Genomic DNA, 14154 nt, shown 5'->3' with positions numbered 1-14154 from the left:
CAATGACATCATATCTAAGATTAATACAATTCTATCCCAGCTTAAGTTGGAATAATTCCTCAGACTATTACAAAAGTGGTCTAAACCTTCTTCTTTGGGAATACTAGAAAACAGGTCGCAAACATCAATGGTAACAAAAATATAATCAGATTTACATACCAAAGGTGTTAATTTACCCAAAAAATCCCAAGAGTCAATAATAAGATGCGGGATATTGTTATAAATATGTTTAACCCAACTATCTATAGTATGTCCTATATTAAAAGTTTTGGATTTGGATCCAGATATAATGGGTCTAAAGGGTGGATTAGATATTGATTTATGAATCTTGGGAATACCCACTACTTGAGCCAATATCGGAAATTCAATACGAATAAAGTCATAATCCTCCTTAGTGATTCTATTATCTAACAAGTATTCTTCAATAAATGAATCTATGCGTCTATATCCAATATGCACTTGATTCATAGATATCACTTCATAATTACCTGATTCGTATAGAATTTTTTGAATAGCAGCTTTATAATTATGATTAGAAAATATAACCACTCCACCCCCTTTATCTGGTTTCATTATTCTGATATCAGGATTTTTAATCAACTCATTTAGGCATACTCTTTCTCCTATACTTAAATTGTCCATAGGCAGATACGTTGGTTGGGTATTTCTTCTAACTTGTTTCTTAAACCTGTAAATGTCATTACAAACCAGATTTTCATAATTCATGACAGTGGGATTACTGTTAGGTATATAACAACTTTTTTTCTTTAAAATACCTTCTACATTTTGTCTATCATCTCCACCACTATTGAACAACATGGCTAAGTTCAACTTCCTACAAAATAACTTGATGTCTTTAATACTTTCCACCAGATTGAATCTGGAATTAGGAATAAATTTCATGTCTTTAGCTAATAACTGATAGAATTCTTCTTTAATGATAAAATCTGAGTAGTTAAAAACATTAAAACCATTAAATGTACTCATGATCGTCTTGTCATTTGATAGAATGGGTTGTCCAGAACATGGTGGAGTGACATCTACCAATGGAACATCCTTATCTAACGATCCTTCTCTTTCATGTGTATCAGTCTCTATAACTGTATGTTGAGCTAGAATTTTCTGTTGAATTGATTGTAATACTTTTAATTTTTCTTGAAATTGGGGTGAAATCTGCCTCCTTGAAAATTTTCCTTATATTCCTCTCGTATTTCCCTTTCACCATTGTTTCTGTCTGTTATTCTATACTGTCTTTCCTGTGGCCAAATGTATGCTTTCTTTGTTCGATATGATTCAACATCCCTATCTAATTTACCATATTTTCTGTTAAAAATGCTCTGAGCTTGTTTATCTGCTAAATGGAATTGTTTGTTATACAATTCCTTCCAAGAATTAAAATCAACATGTTGTAATATACTTTGATTAATAATTTCCACTTCATGAATAAGGGTTGACATTTTTTCATCATTATGTTGAATTAACAAATTCATATATTTAAACCCAAATTCATCAAACAGGTTGTTAAATTCATATTTCACTTGATCATTGTATGTCAAACCCATAGGCAATTTAAAAAATCTTATGCCTTTCGGAACAACCTGAATACTGATGCATTTGTTTAAGTACGCATTATCCACTTTTATATTTTTAATAGATGATAATTTCTTACCAAAATTATATATCATGTCTTTTAAAGAATTGTTTGAACTCCCCTCTTGGGGGTGGGGGACCTGGTACACATTGTTAAAATCATATTCATTGTTTAAAAATACATTAATTACATCATTCTCTGTACATACTGTTTTGCATCTAGTATTTTTATTATACATAACGTCCTTATTAGGACTCGAAATAGTCTTTTTAAAAATACCTTTGTTATTAGAGTCTTTACTGCCACCTGTTGCATAAGTTTTAAGTGCTGTGTTGGTTTTCGGTATAGCCCCCTTTCTTTCCATATCCATACGATTTTGCAACAAGCTAAAATCAAATGTAAAGTCCCTTTCTGGAGATAACACAAATTTTTCATCAGTCTGTAGCATTTCAAGCGACCCATGCCGAGTAGCGGATAGAATGTTATCTGGACTGCGTTGTCCATTCGGGATTTCCATATCTATACTTGTATCAACAGTTAATACGATTTCCTTTTTTGAGCAACAATGTGAACCCGTATTGACATGATTGTCCAGCTCCTCAACATTAACTAGTGCCGGTTTTGCAATATCCATCAAGCTTAGAAACATGTTAGTTAGTTTTTTCATTTCGGCGTGGAGCCCAGTGACTTCCGCTCGTAACTGCTTCAACTCATCTACTTCCGGTTTATTTTGCGTAAACTAAACTCTGAAAGTTTGATAAGAGACTTAGGGACACAGGTGGACAGTGGTCTCGCCTTCGATAACCACATCACCACATCAGTCAGGAAATCCTTCTATGTGGCACACCTCATCACTAAGGGCTTTTCATCCAGAAAAAAGGAGGTCATTGTCCCACTGTACTCATCCCTCATTAGACCCATTATAGAATGCAATGCCCCATTTGGTATGTACCTCTCAAGACATCTGCAACAACTGGAAAGGCCACAGAAATACCTCACTAAAAGAATCACAGGCCTAAAGCAGATGCCCTACGCTGACCACCTTAAAAAACTCCAGCTATACTCTGTTGCATATCGTCTACTCAGAGGCGATCTTTGCTTAACATACAAGGCCATGTCAAACCCAGAGCTGTTGGACATGCTACACTTAAAGAAATCCCAATCCCTCAGAGCCGCACGCTCCAGGTATATAAACTTGTCATCACAATAAACAAAACATGCTGGAGGGATAGGTTCCTGACTCAGAGACTCCCCAGACTCTTGAATAGATTGCCCATACATGTCAAGCAGAGTCCCTCTTTGACCCTCTTCAAAAGGAACCTTGACGATTGGATGGGAGAAAGGAAATTTACCCCAGGGATCACATCAGTCGCCCTGCTAGACAGGGGTCCAGGGAAGTAAATAGTGTGGGAAGAAATAGCCAGGGAATTGGTATGGCTAGGCTTGTATAGGCCCTAGGGCTGATAGCCTAGTACCAACCTATGAACCTATGAACCTATGGATGAGGCCGGTTGGGTATTTGAAAAGGTCATTTTTGTTTTAAACTTTAAAGTCACAATCAATGGGTGTATACTGACACCTAGTGGTGAGAGGAGGTTGGTACACTGGAAGAAGAAGGTTCAATGAGACTTGAATCTATATAGTGGGAAGAAAAATTCCAAAAAAAAAAAAAAAAAAAACAGTGACCTCAAATTAAAGGGAGCTTCAGCCAGAGATATGGTATGCAGTTCAGAACTTTTTCCTTTCAAAAATTGCAAAGGTATACATATGGGATTACTGGAGGGAAAAATGAGAAACAGGTGGAATAGTTCACAGAATCTGTTGTGTAGGGCAGAGAGAATTATAAATACAATATGTAAGGCATGAGGCTGGTTAGAGGTTTTACTGCAGGTCTTTTTTGTTTTAAACTTTACAGTCACAAACAATGGGTGTATGCTGTCACCTAGTGGTGATGGGAGAGTGGCACACTGGAAGACAAAGATTCATTGAGAGTCGAATCAACAGAGCGGGAGCGGCCATGAAAAATTCCAGAAAAACAGTCAGTGACCTGAAGTTGGAAGGTGCTATAGCCAGGGAGAAGGTAGGCAGTTTAGAACTTTATTATTTCAAAAATTGCATAGGTTTACATATGGGATTTGTGTAGAGGAAAAAATGAGAAAGAGGTGGAAAAGTCCAAAGAATCTGTAGTGTAGTGCAGAGAGAATTAGAAATAGATAACGTAAGGCATGAGGCTGGTTAGAAGATTTACTGCAGGCCTTTTTTTATTTAAACTTTACAGTCATAACCAGTGGGTGTATGTTGCCACCTAGTGGAAGGAGGAGGGTGGTACACTGGAAGAAGAAGGTTCATCAATATTTGAATTTGCCCAGCTGAAAGCCCCAAGAAGACGTCCAGAAAAACAATCAGTGACCTGAAGTTGGAAAGGTGCTACAGCCAGGGATGAAGTAAAGCAGTTTAGAGCTTTCTTATTTTGAAAATTGCAAAGGTATACATATGGGATTATTGCAGGCAAAAATAGTCCACAGAGTCTGTTGTATATGGCAGAGAGAATTATAAATACAATATGTAAGGCATGAGGCTGGTTAGAGGTTTTACTGAAGGTCTTTTTTGTTTTAAACTTTACAGTAACAAACAATGGGTTTATGCTGCCACCTAGTGGTGATAGTAGAGTTGTACACTGGAAGAAGAAGGTCCATTGAGACTCGAATCCACAGAGCAGGAGGGGAAAGAAAAAGTGCAGAAAAACAATCAGTGACCTGAAGTTGGAAAGGTGCTACAGCCAGGGAGAAGGTATGCAGTTTAGAACTTTATTATTTCAAAAATTGCATAGGTTTACATATCGGATTATTGGAGGGGAAACATGAGAAAGAGCTTGAAATGTTTGCAGACCTTATAATGTAGGGCACACAGAATTATAAATACAACACATAAGGCATGAGGCTGGTTAGAAGATTTAGTTTAGGTCTTTTTTGTTTTAAACTTTACAGTCACAATCAGTGGGCACATGTGGCATGCCGAGGGTGGTGCACTGAAAGAAAAATGTTAATCATGACTCAAATCTACAGAGCGGGAAGAGCCAATAAAAAGATCAGAAAAACAGTCAGTGACCTGAAGTTGGAAAGGTGCTACAGCCAGGGAGAAAGTATGCAGTTTAGAACTTTCTTAATTCAAAAATTGCAAAAGTATACATCTGGGATTATTCGAGGAAAAAAATGAGAAAGATGTGGAAAAGTTTGCAGAATCGGTAGTCTAGGGAAGAGAGAGTGAATTATAAATTGAATATGCAAGGCATGAGCCTGGTTAGAGGATTTACTGCAGGTATTTTTTGTTTTAAACTTTACAGTCACAATCAATGGTTGTATGCTGCCACCTAGTGGTGAGAGGAGGGTGGTACACTGGAAGAAAAAGGTTCATCGAGACTCGATTGTACAGAGTGGGAATAGCAAAGAAAAAGTCCAGAAAACACTCAGTGACCTGAAGTTGGAAAGGTGCTACAGCCAGGGAAAAGATCAGCAGTATATAACTTTCTTATTTGAAAAACTGCAAATGCATTCGGGATTATTGGAGGGAAAAATAAGAAAGAGGTGGAAAAGTCCAAGGAATCTGCAGTGTAGGGCAAAGAGAATTATAAATACAATACTTAAGGCATGAGGGTGGTTAGAGGATTTACTGCAGGTTTTTTTTGTTTTAAACTTTACAGTCACAATCATGGTTGCCTGCTGCCACCTAGTGGAGAGAGGAGGGTGGTACACTGGTAGAAAAAGGTTTGTCAATACTTGAATCTACAGAGCTGGAAGAGCCAAGAAAAAGTCCAGAAAAACAATCAGTGACCTGAAGTTGGAAAGGTGCTTCAGCCAGGGAGAAGGTATGCAGTTTAAAATGTTCTTATTTCAGAAATTGCAAAGGTATACATATAGGATTGCTGGATGGAGAAAATGAGAAAGAGGTGTCAAAATCTACAGAATCTGTAGTGCATGGCAGAGAGAATTATAAATGCAGTATGTAAGGCATGAGTCTAATTAAGGGATTCATTGCAGATATTTTTTGTTTTAAACTTTGCAGTCACAATCAATGGGTGTATGCTGCCACCTAGTGGTGGGAAGAGAATGGTACACTGAAAGAAGAAGTTTCATCGAGACTGGGATATACAGAGTAGGAAGAGCCAAGAAAAAGCCCAGAAAAACAATCAGTGACCTGAAGTTAGAAAGGTGCTACTGCCAGTGACAATGTGTGCAGGTTATAACTTTCTAATTTCAAAAATTGCAAAGGTATACATATGGGATTATTGGAGGAAAAAATGAGAAAAAGAAGGCAAAATCTACAGAAGCTGTGGTGTAGGGCAGAGAGAAATACAAATACAACACATAAGGCATGAGGCTGCTTTGAGGATTTACAGAAGGTCTCTTTTCTTTTAAACTTTATTGTCACAATCAATAGGTGTATGCTCCTGCCTAATGTTGAGAGGAGGGTTGTACACTGGAAGAAGAAGGTTGTCGAGTCTCGAATCTACAGAGCGGGAAGAGCCAAGAAAAAGTCCAGAAAAACAAACACTGACATGAAGTTGGAAAGGTACTACTGCCAGGGAGAAGGTATGCAGTTTAGAACTTTCCTATTTCAAAAATTGTAAAGGTAAACATATGTGATTATTGAAAGGACAAATGAGAAAGAGGTGGCAAAGTCTACAGAATCAGTACTGTAATGCTGAGAAAATATAAATACAATATGTAAGGGATGAGGCTGCTTAGGTATTTGAAACAGGTAATTTTTGTTTTAAACTTTAAAGTCACAATCAATGGGTGTATGCTGACACCTAGTGGTGAGAGGAGGTTGGTACACTGGAAGAAGAAGGTTCGATGAGACTTGAATCTATATAGTGGAAAGAGCCAAGAAAAATTCCAAAAAAAAAAAAAAAAATCAGTGACCTCAAATTAAAGGGAGCTTCAGCCAGAGATATGGTATGCAGTTCAGAACTTTTTCCTTTCAAAAATTGCATAGCTTTACATATGGGATTTGTGTAGGGGAAAACATGAGAAAGAGGTGGAAAAGTCCAAAGAATCTGTAGTGTAGTGCAAAGAGAATTAGAAATAGATAACTTAAGGCAAGAGGCTGGTTAGAAGATTTACTGCAGGTCTTTTTTTATTTAAACTTTACAGTCACAACCAGTGGGTGTATGTTGCCACCTAGTGGCAAGAGGAGGGTGGTACACTGGAAGAAGAAGGTTCATCAATATTTGAATTTGCCGAGCTGGAAGCTCCAAGAAGACGTCCAGAAAAACAATCAGTGACCTGAAGTTGGATAGGTGCTACAGCCAGGTAAGAAGGCAAGCAGTTTATAGATTTTTTTATTTTGAAAACTGCAAAGGTATACATATGAGATTATTGGAGGGAAAAAATGAGAAAGAGGTGGAATAGTCCATAGAATCTGTTGTGTAGGGCAGAGAGAATTATAAATACAATATGTAAGGCATGAGGCTGGTTAGAGGTTTTACTGCAGGTCTTTTTTGTTTTAAACTTTACAGTCACATACAATGGGTTTATGCTGCCACCTAGTGGTGATAGGAGAGTGGTACATTGGAAGAAGAAGGTCCGTTGAGACTCAGATCTACAGAGCAGGAGGGGAAAGAAAAAGTGCAGAAAAACAGTCAGTGACCTGAAGTTGGAAAGGTACTACAGCCATGGAGAAGGTATGCAGTTTAGAACTTTATTATTTCAAAAATTACATAGGTTTACATATGGGATTATCGGAGGGGAAAATGAGAAAGAGGTGGAAAAGTCCAAAGAATCTGTAGTGTAGTGCAGAGATAATTATAAATAGATAATATAAGGCATGAGGCTGGTTAGAAGATTTACTGCAGGTCTTTTTTTATTTAAACTTTACAGTCACAATCAGTGGGTGTATGTTGCCACCTAGTTGCAAGAGAAGTGTGGTACACTGGAAGAAGAAGGTTCATCAATATTCACATTTGCAGAGCTGGAAGCCCCAAGAAGACATCCAGAAAAACAATCAGTGACCTGTACTTGGAAAGGTGCTACAGCCAGGGAAGAAGGCATGCAGTTTAGAACTTTCTTATTTTGAAAATTGCAAAGGTATACATATGGGATTACTGGAGGGAAAAAATGATAAAGAGGTGGAAACGTCACAGAATCTGTAGTGCAAGGCAGAGAGAATGATAAAAACAATACATAAGGCATGGAGCTGGTTAGAGGATTTACTGCAAGTCTTTTTTGTTATAACTTTACAGTAACAATCAATGGGTGTATGCTGCAACCTTGTGGTGAGAGGAGGGGATACAATGGAAGAAGAAGGTTCATAGAGGCTCAAATCTACAGTGCGGGAATAGCCAAGAAAAAGTCCAAAAAAATCAGTGTCCTAAAGTTTGAAAGGTGCTACAACAAGGGAGAACGTCTGCAGTTTAGAACTGCCTTATTACAAAAATTGCAAAGGTATACATATGGGATTATTGGAGAGGAAATAATGAAAAAGAGGTGGAAAAGTCAACAGAATCTGTAGTATAGGGCAAAGAGAATTATAAATACAATACATCAGGCATGATGCTCGTTAGAGGATTTACTGCAGGTCTTTTTTGTTTTAAATTTTACAGTCAAAATCAACGGGTGTATGCTGCCACCTAGTTGTGAGTGGAGGGTGGTACACTGGAAGAAGAAGGTTCATCTTGGCTCGAACCTACAGAGCGGGAAGAGCCAAGAAAAATTACAGAAAAACAATCAGTGACCTGAAGTTGGAAAGGTGCTACAGCCAGGGAGAAGGTATGCAGTTCATAGGTTCATAGGTTCATAGGTTCATAGGTTCATACTAGGCTATCTGCCCTAGGGCATTTATAAGCCTAGCCAGAGTGTGTGTGGCTTTCACCACCCCTTAGGATGAGAATACTATACCCATTAATTTGCTGTGCCTCTGTCCAGCAGTGATACAGAGATGATTCCCGGGGTAAACCTACGATCTCCCATCCACTCGTCAAGATTTCTCTTGAACAGAGTCAGTGAGGGCTCTGCCTCACATGGACTGGGATTCTGTTCCATAGTGTAGGGAGTCTCTGGGTGATGAATCTGTCCCTCCAGCACGCCCTATTTATATCCGTGTTGAGGTTTAAGTCTCTTGCTCTCGTGGCTCTGGTGGATTTGGATTTTTTGAGGTGGAGCATGTCCATTAATTCCGGGTTGGACATGGCCTTGTATGTCAGGCACAGATCACCTCTGAGCAGACGGTATGCGACTGAATAGAGCTGGAGTTTCTTCAGTTGGGCATCGTATGACATATGTTTGAGCCCCTTTATCCTTTTGGTGAGGAACTTTTGGGGTCTTTCCAACTGCTGCAGGTGTCGGGTAAGGTACATTCCGAATGGGGCGTTGTACTCAATCATTGGTCTGATAAGTGAAGAGTACAGGGGTACAATGACCTCTCCTGATCTGGATACAATACTTTATTACATGCTAAGAGTTCTCATCCACGCCACACCATCCGCAATATTCCGAAATCTCAATATATGAGAATCAGACGTATTTGTTCATCTGATGAAGATTATTTGGATTGTAGTCTGGATTTATCGCGCAGGTTTCTACAAAGGGGTTATGAATCTCAATTATTAGCCAAAGCTGAAGGACAAACTATTAGAATGACACGTCAGGATTTATTATGTTACAAAACAAATAACAGGGATTGTAAGAAAGCAAATCACAATCAACCAATACGGTTGGTAACTACGTATGATAATAATACCAATCGTTTCAGGGATGTCATCAACCAACATTGGGGCATTCTTTTGGCACATGAGGTTTTAGGTAGGTTGTTGCCAGAAAATTGCCAGTTTTCTTACCGGCGGGGAAGAAACATGAATTCTCACTTCACACATTATAAAAGATACATTCCAAATATACCACAACAAAGAACTTTAAGTGGTGAAATACTAAGGGGGTGTTATCCTTGTGGTCATTGTGCTGCTTGTCAACATTTGCAACAAACCAAGGAATTTTCTAGCAAAAATACGTCCCGAATTTTTGAGATAAGGGTTTTTGCTAATTGCAGCACAGATTGGGTGGTATATTTGGCTACCTGTAGTTGTTCTGCATTCTATGTCAGACAAACGTCCAGACCTGTCAAGTTTAGAATAGGGGAACATTTAAGTGCAATTAAGAATAAACGTGTTGCCAATGCCTTATTCAAACACACTTTGGAACATTCTTCGGCTATTTTTCGGTTTGTTGTTATAGACAGGATAACCCTTCATAGGAGTTTTAAAGCCGGATGGCATCAAAAACTTAATCAAATGGAAAATAGGTGGATAATTCAATTGGGTGGTTTATTTAGACCCGGTTTAAATATGTTAGAATAGAATTTCATAAGTCATGTATACATATTATGATCTATATAAAGGGATTATGTACCATTTACAAATTTTGGTTCAAGGGATATTTCAAAACTAACAGGAATATGGAGGATGTATATACCATTTCCAGGTTTTACTGAGTTGAGTTTATGATATTATAAATTCATGTATATATCATATAGTATTTGGATAGCCTGAACCAACATTGTGATATTAGTGGGAATGAATATTTATGATAAATTTTGAGGTTTATTAATACATATAAAACATATATATGTTATTCATATATAAAAATTGTTTTGATAAAATTTTTCTGATTATTATTCAAGGCCCCCCAAATATTTTGGTTATGGTATATTCCCTTTCTCTTACAACATTTCTGAGGATATTTATGATTATAAATGTATTCTACATGTTTATTATGTTGAAATATATTATTATGGGGGTAAAAGTGCTGTTTTGTTCCAATACATTTATTTATTGTATAAGAACATGTATCACTTTAAATGTGGAGTATATATTGGTTGCTCACTAGGGGTCGGGTTTCCTGACTTTTATAGAATTTATAGCATTGATAAAGACCATGATATGGCCGAAACCGGTATGCTTGGTATGCTTGGTTACTAGGATTCCTTTATTTTTAATGGAATCAGCCTAAAAATAAAGTTGGGTTCGACAGAACTGTACGTGCTGGCTCACTCTTTTTTCAGAATGCTGATGGATTGTTTGGAGCCGTGCACGTTGTCCGGCGTGCGCGTATCCTGGTGTGGAGTTGTTTAGCTGGTTTCTTTCGCGCTGGGGACATCTGGTTCGCCGAACCATTGCTTTTTCAATTCAAGTTGGAGTTTAAGATACAGTCGGAGACCTAACCTTGGTTTTATATGGATGGTGCGTGTCTATGGAAATAGGATTTGTCTACTTTTTTCGCATGAGAGGTTTTTTTCTATTTTTACTAATTGCGAATTGACGGCCATCTTGTTTGGTACGCATTTGAGGTACTTTTTTCATGGATTGGGACATTGGGGCATTTTCTACTTCTTCTGAATCTCAACGGATCGTGTTTGGGTCACAAATAGTGAATATGTGACTTATTTACATCATATTTACATCATATAAATGGGTCGTTTCATGCTGTGGGATTGTTATACTATTTCGGGCCCTGATATCTACAAACTTTGGATTTAAACTAGTCAGAGTGACTGCAGGTTTACGAACACGGAGCGTTTGAACTAACGGATGTTTTGGACTATTTGTTTTGTTTATTTTAGATCTGGATTATGATTTGAACAACAACTGGACTTTTATATTGTTCATTATTTGTATGATTTTCTGTTTATTAACATAACAGATGTTTTTTGACACATACATAATTTTTGTAGTTCATATATCTGTGTGTATATATATGTTCATCAACAGTGTGGTCTATCTGCCTGATTATGTACAATGGTTATTAATAGTATTAACAGTAGTAATGGGTTGAGAACAGTGGGACATCCTTGAATTGTAGGACAGGGGCTCACGCTAATTTTGAGTGATGACTAGTTTATATGGCTTGGGAGTGTTCTGGTTCATTTTCAGGGGCTTGTGTTAAGCTTTTGAAATGTTTTTGGTTGGTTGGGTTCATTCTGGGTTTTAGGTATAAACCACTAAACATTTGGTTTCAATATTTAATTAGTGATTGGATACATGCAACCTTACATTTGATTATAGTTATGAGAATTTTAGTGGTTTGTTTGGCCTTGTAGGCTAGAGAGTTTCCTTCATAAACATAGTGCGGCATTGTGATGGTTTATCAAGGCCTTTAACAACATTAATTTATATATATAAGGGAATGGCCCCAATATAGATGCCTTTTGCATGTATTTAGCATATGGCTTGATCGGCTTTAGGTCTGGAATGGTATGAGTGTATGGGGCTTTAGTGATACTGTTATTTTCTGAGTGTCCTTGATTGTAACTAACACAACTCGGGATAAATGTGAGTTTACAACAGATTGAATCCTGGAAGGTTCATGGGTTGGTGTGATTATAATATCTTACGGTGGCAATATACTACTATAGAATCGAATTTTTGGCAGAGACGCAGGTCGGCCTATTGATGGGCAACATTTTTTAGAGTTGGATTATTTATTCAATTGAGTGTATTTTTTCTGGAATTTTCCCCAGATATTACACTTTTGATACTAGCCTATTGAGACGAAGGTCAGTTCTTTGATGAAGAGTTTTTTTGTATATTGGGCCACTTATGGTAAGATAGTTAAAAGGTTCAGTTACCTGAACAATTTTTAAATATAGTTGATGGGTCACACCTAACATGGACAATAGTATCCATATGGATTAATAGAAGCTGTTGCTTGTTCTCAAGGTCACTCGGTCAATTTGTGCCCTTACACTATAATATATTTGGGTGTTTTACATTTCAGTTATGGATATTGGTGATTTATTGAAGGGTCTTTCGGCCGATCAAGATAATTTGGAGGTGTTTGGTTTAAATACAATATCGGGACCGGATTCCACAAATTTATTATCAGATGGTCCATCACAGTGCAACAACATGTTTTCTAAGCTCAATAGACACATGAAAGCTTTACGTACTAATGTATGGCATTTGAAACTTTTCAAAGCCTACAAGGTTAAAGATATTACTCCTAGGGGACTAAGGGTCCGTATACAACCCATTGTGGCCAACATAGATAGTGAGCTTTCCAAGGAATGGGCGGAGGCACAACATTTATCCTCTATGCATTTTGTTGACTGTTTATTAAGGTACTATGACAGGACTATTCAGAGTCAACTTACAGAGATTGAAATTTTGTGTGGGGAGGTAGAAAAATTGAAATCTGAAGTGTTATATTCACAACATGTTTCAGACCTGGCCAAGGACCTCTCAATATTGGAAAAACAGCTTACAAAAAGGAAGATTAACAAGTTTAATCGTGATTTGATGGACTATGAAAAAGGGAAACCTTTTGTAAACCACAAATCTGTAAGATTTCAGGAATCCAGATTTGGTAATATTAATAATAAAAAAAGACCAAGGTCCATCTTAAGGCATCATAAATCTATGTCTGATACCACCTCAGAAGAGGAGGCCTCTGTAACGGATGGGAGGGTTCTTACGCCAGGTGTCCCCAGCGAAAGGAAACAGCCCCCTTTAGAGCTAGGTGGGTAGGCGGGGTAAGAAGCATAAGAACAGATTCCGGCAACATAACCTTGCAGTCCCTGTTACAACAAATGGTGACATAATTGATAATATACATAATCCCCGGGATTCATGAAGCTCGGCGCAAGGCCGGCGTAAGGCCCGCGCCGGCGGTGCATGGAATATCCGGCGCAGTAGCGCCATATACATATTAATGAGAGTGCACCGGAATCACAGACACGTGCGTAGTGTACGTGAGCGAGCCCAGGTAGGATGCGTCTGGAGGCGTGTCTAAGCCGGCATGAGGTGAGCAACCTAATGTGCTGACAGCCACGGTCCGCCCACAATAGTAATGGCAGCAGCCAGGTCCCGTGCAGAATGAAACGCACGCAGTACGCAACATAGTCCCGCTCCAAATTAACGGAGAAGCAAATAGAAGCCACCAAGGCATAAGTGTACCCGCTCAAGGAGCAAAGGATACGATAAGACCGCCTCCGTCCCGCAATGCACTGTCAGTGTTTACACTCAGAGAAGGTGTACAGCCGATGTCAGCGCCGCACCGACATAGGAGCAGCGACTAAGGTCACCACCTGTCCCACTTTGTTTGGGGCAGTCTCTCCATGGACAGTTGTGTCCCAAAAACGATTAGAAATGGCTGATGTGCTACGATTGTAGGACACAATGATATCCCGTATGTAATGTAATGGTAGCATGAATTGGTTATTTCTGTAACAGAAATACCGAAATGACACAATAAACAGAATAAGCAAGGAAATTGCCACAATAATAAGCAAATTATTTAGGCAAACAAGTGAATTTCTATGCTATATAGTGACCGTTTGTATGTGTCAGCCTGTAAAGGCAGATGTGAGTCCCGGAAATATCCCAGATCGGAAAATGGAAAAGGTGGAAACCCCAGCAGCGACATGGGCATGGTCACCAGGGTTACCTGTTGTCCCAAAGTGCCATGGACAGTCCCTGATTGGACAGTCATGTCCCTGCAACAATCGTAAAATGGAAAATGACCTGCGATCCCCTGCCGCAAATTCCAATATACATGTAAATAGTAGCATAAAAC

The sequence above is a fragment of the Protopterus annectens genome, chromosome 8.part0 (assembly GCF_019279795.1).
Source record: "Protopterus annectens isolate FY-2018-M chromosome 8.part0, PAN1.0, whole genome shotgun sequence".
In the NCBI taxonomy this organism is placed as follows: domain Eukaryota; kingdom Metazoa; phylum Chordata; order Ceratodontiformes; family Protopteridae; genus Protopterus; species Protopterus annectens.
Note: the sequence above shows the minus strand (reverse complement) of the source record.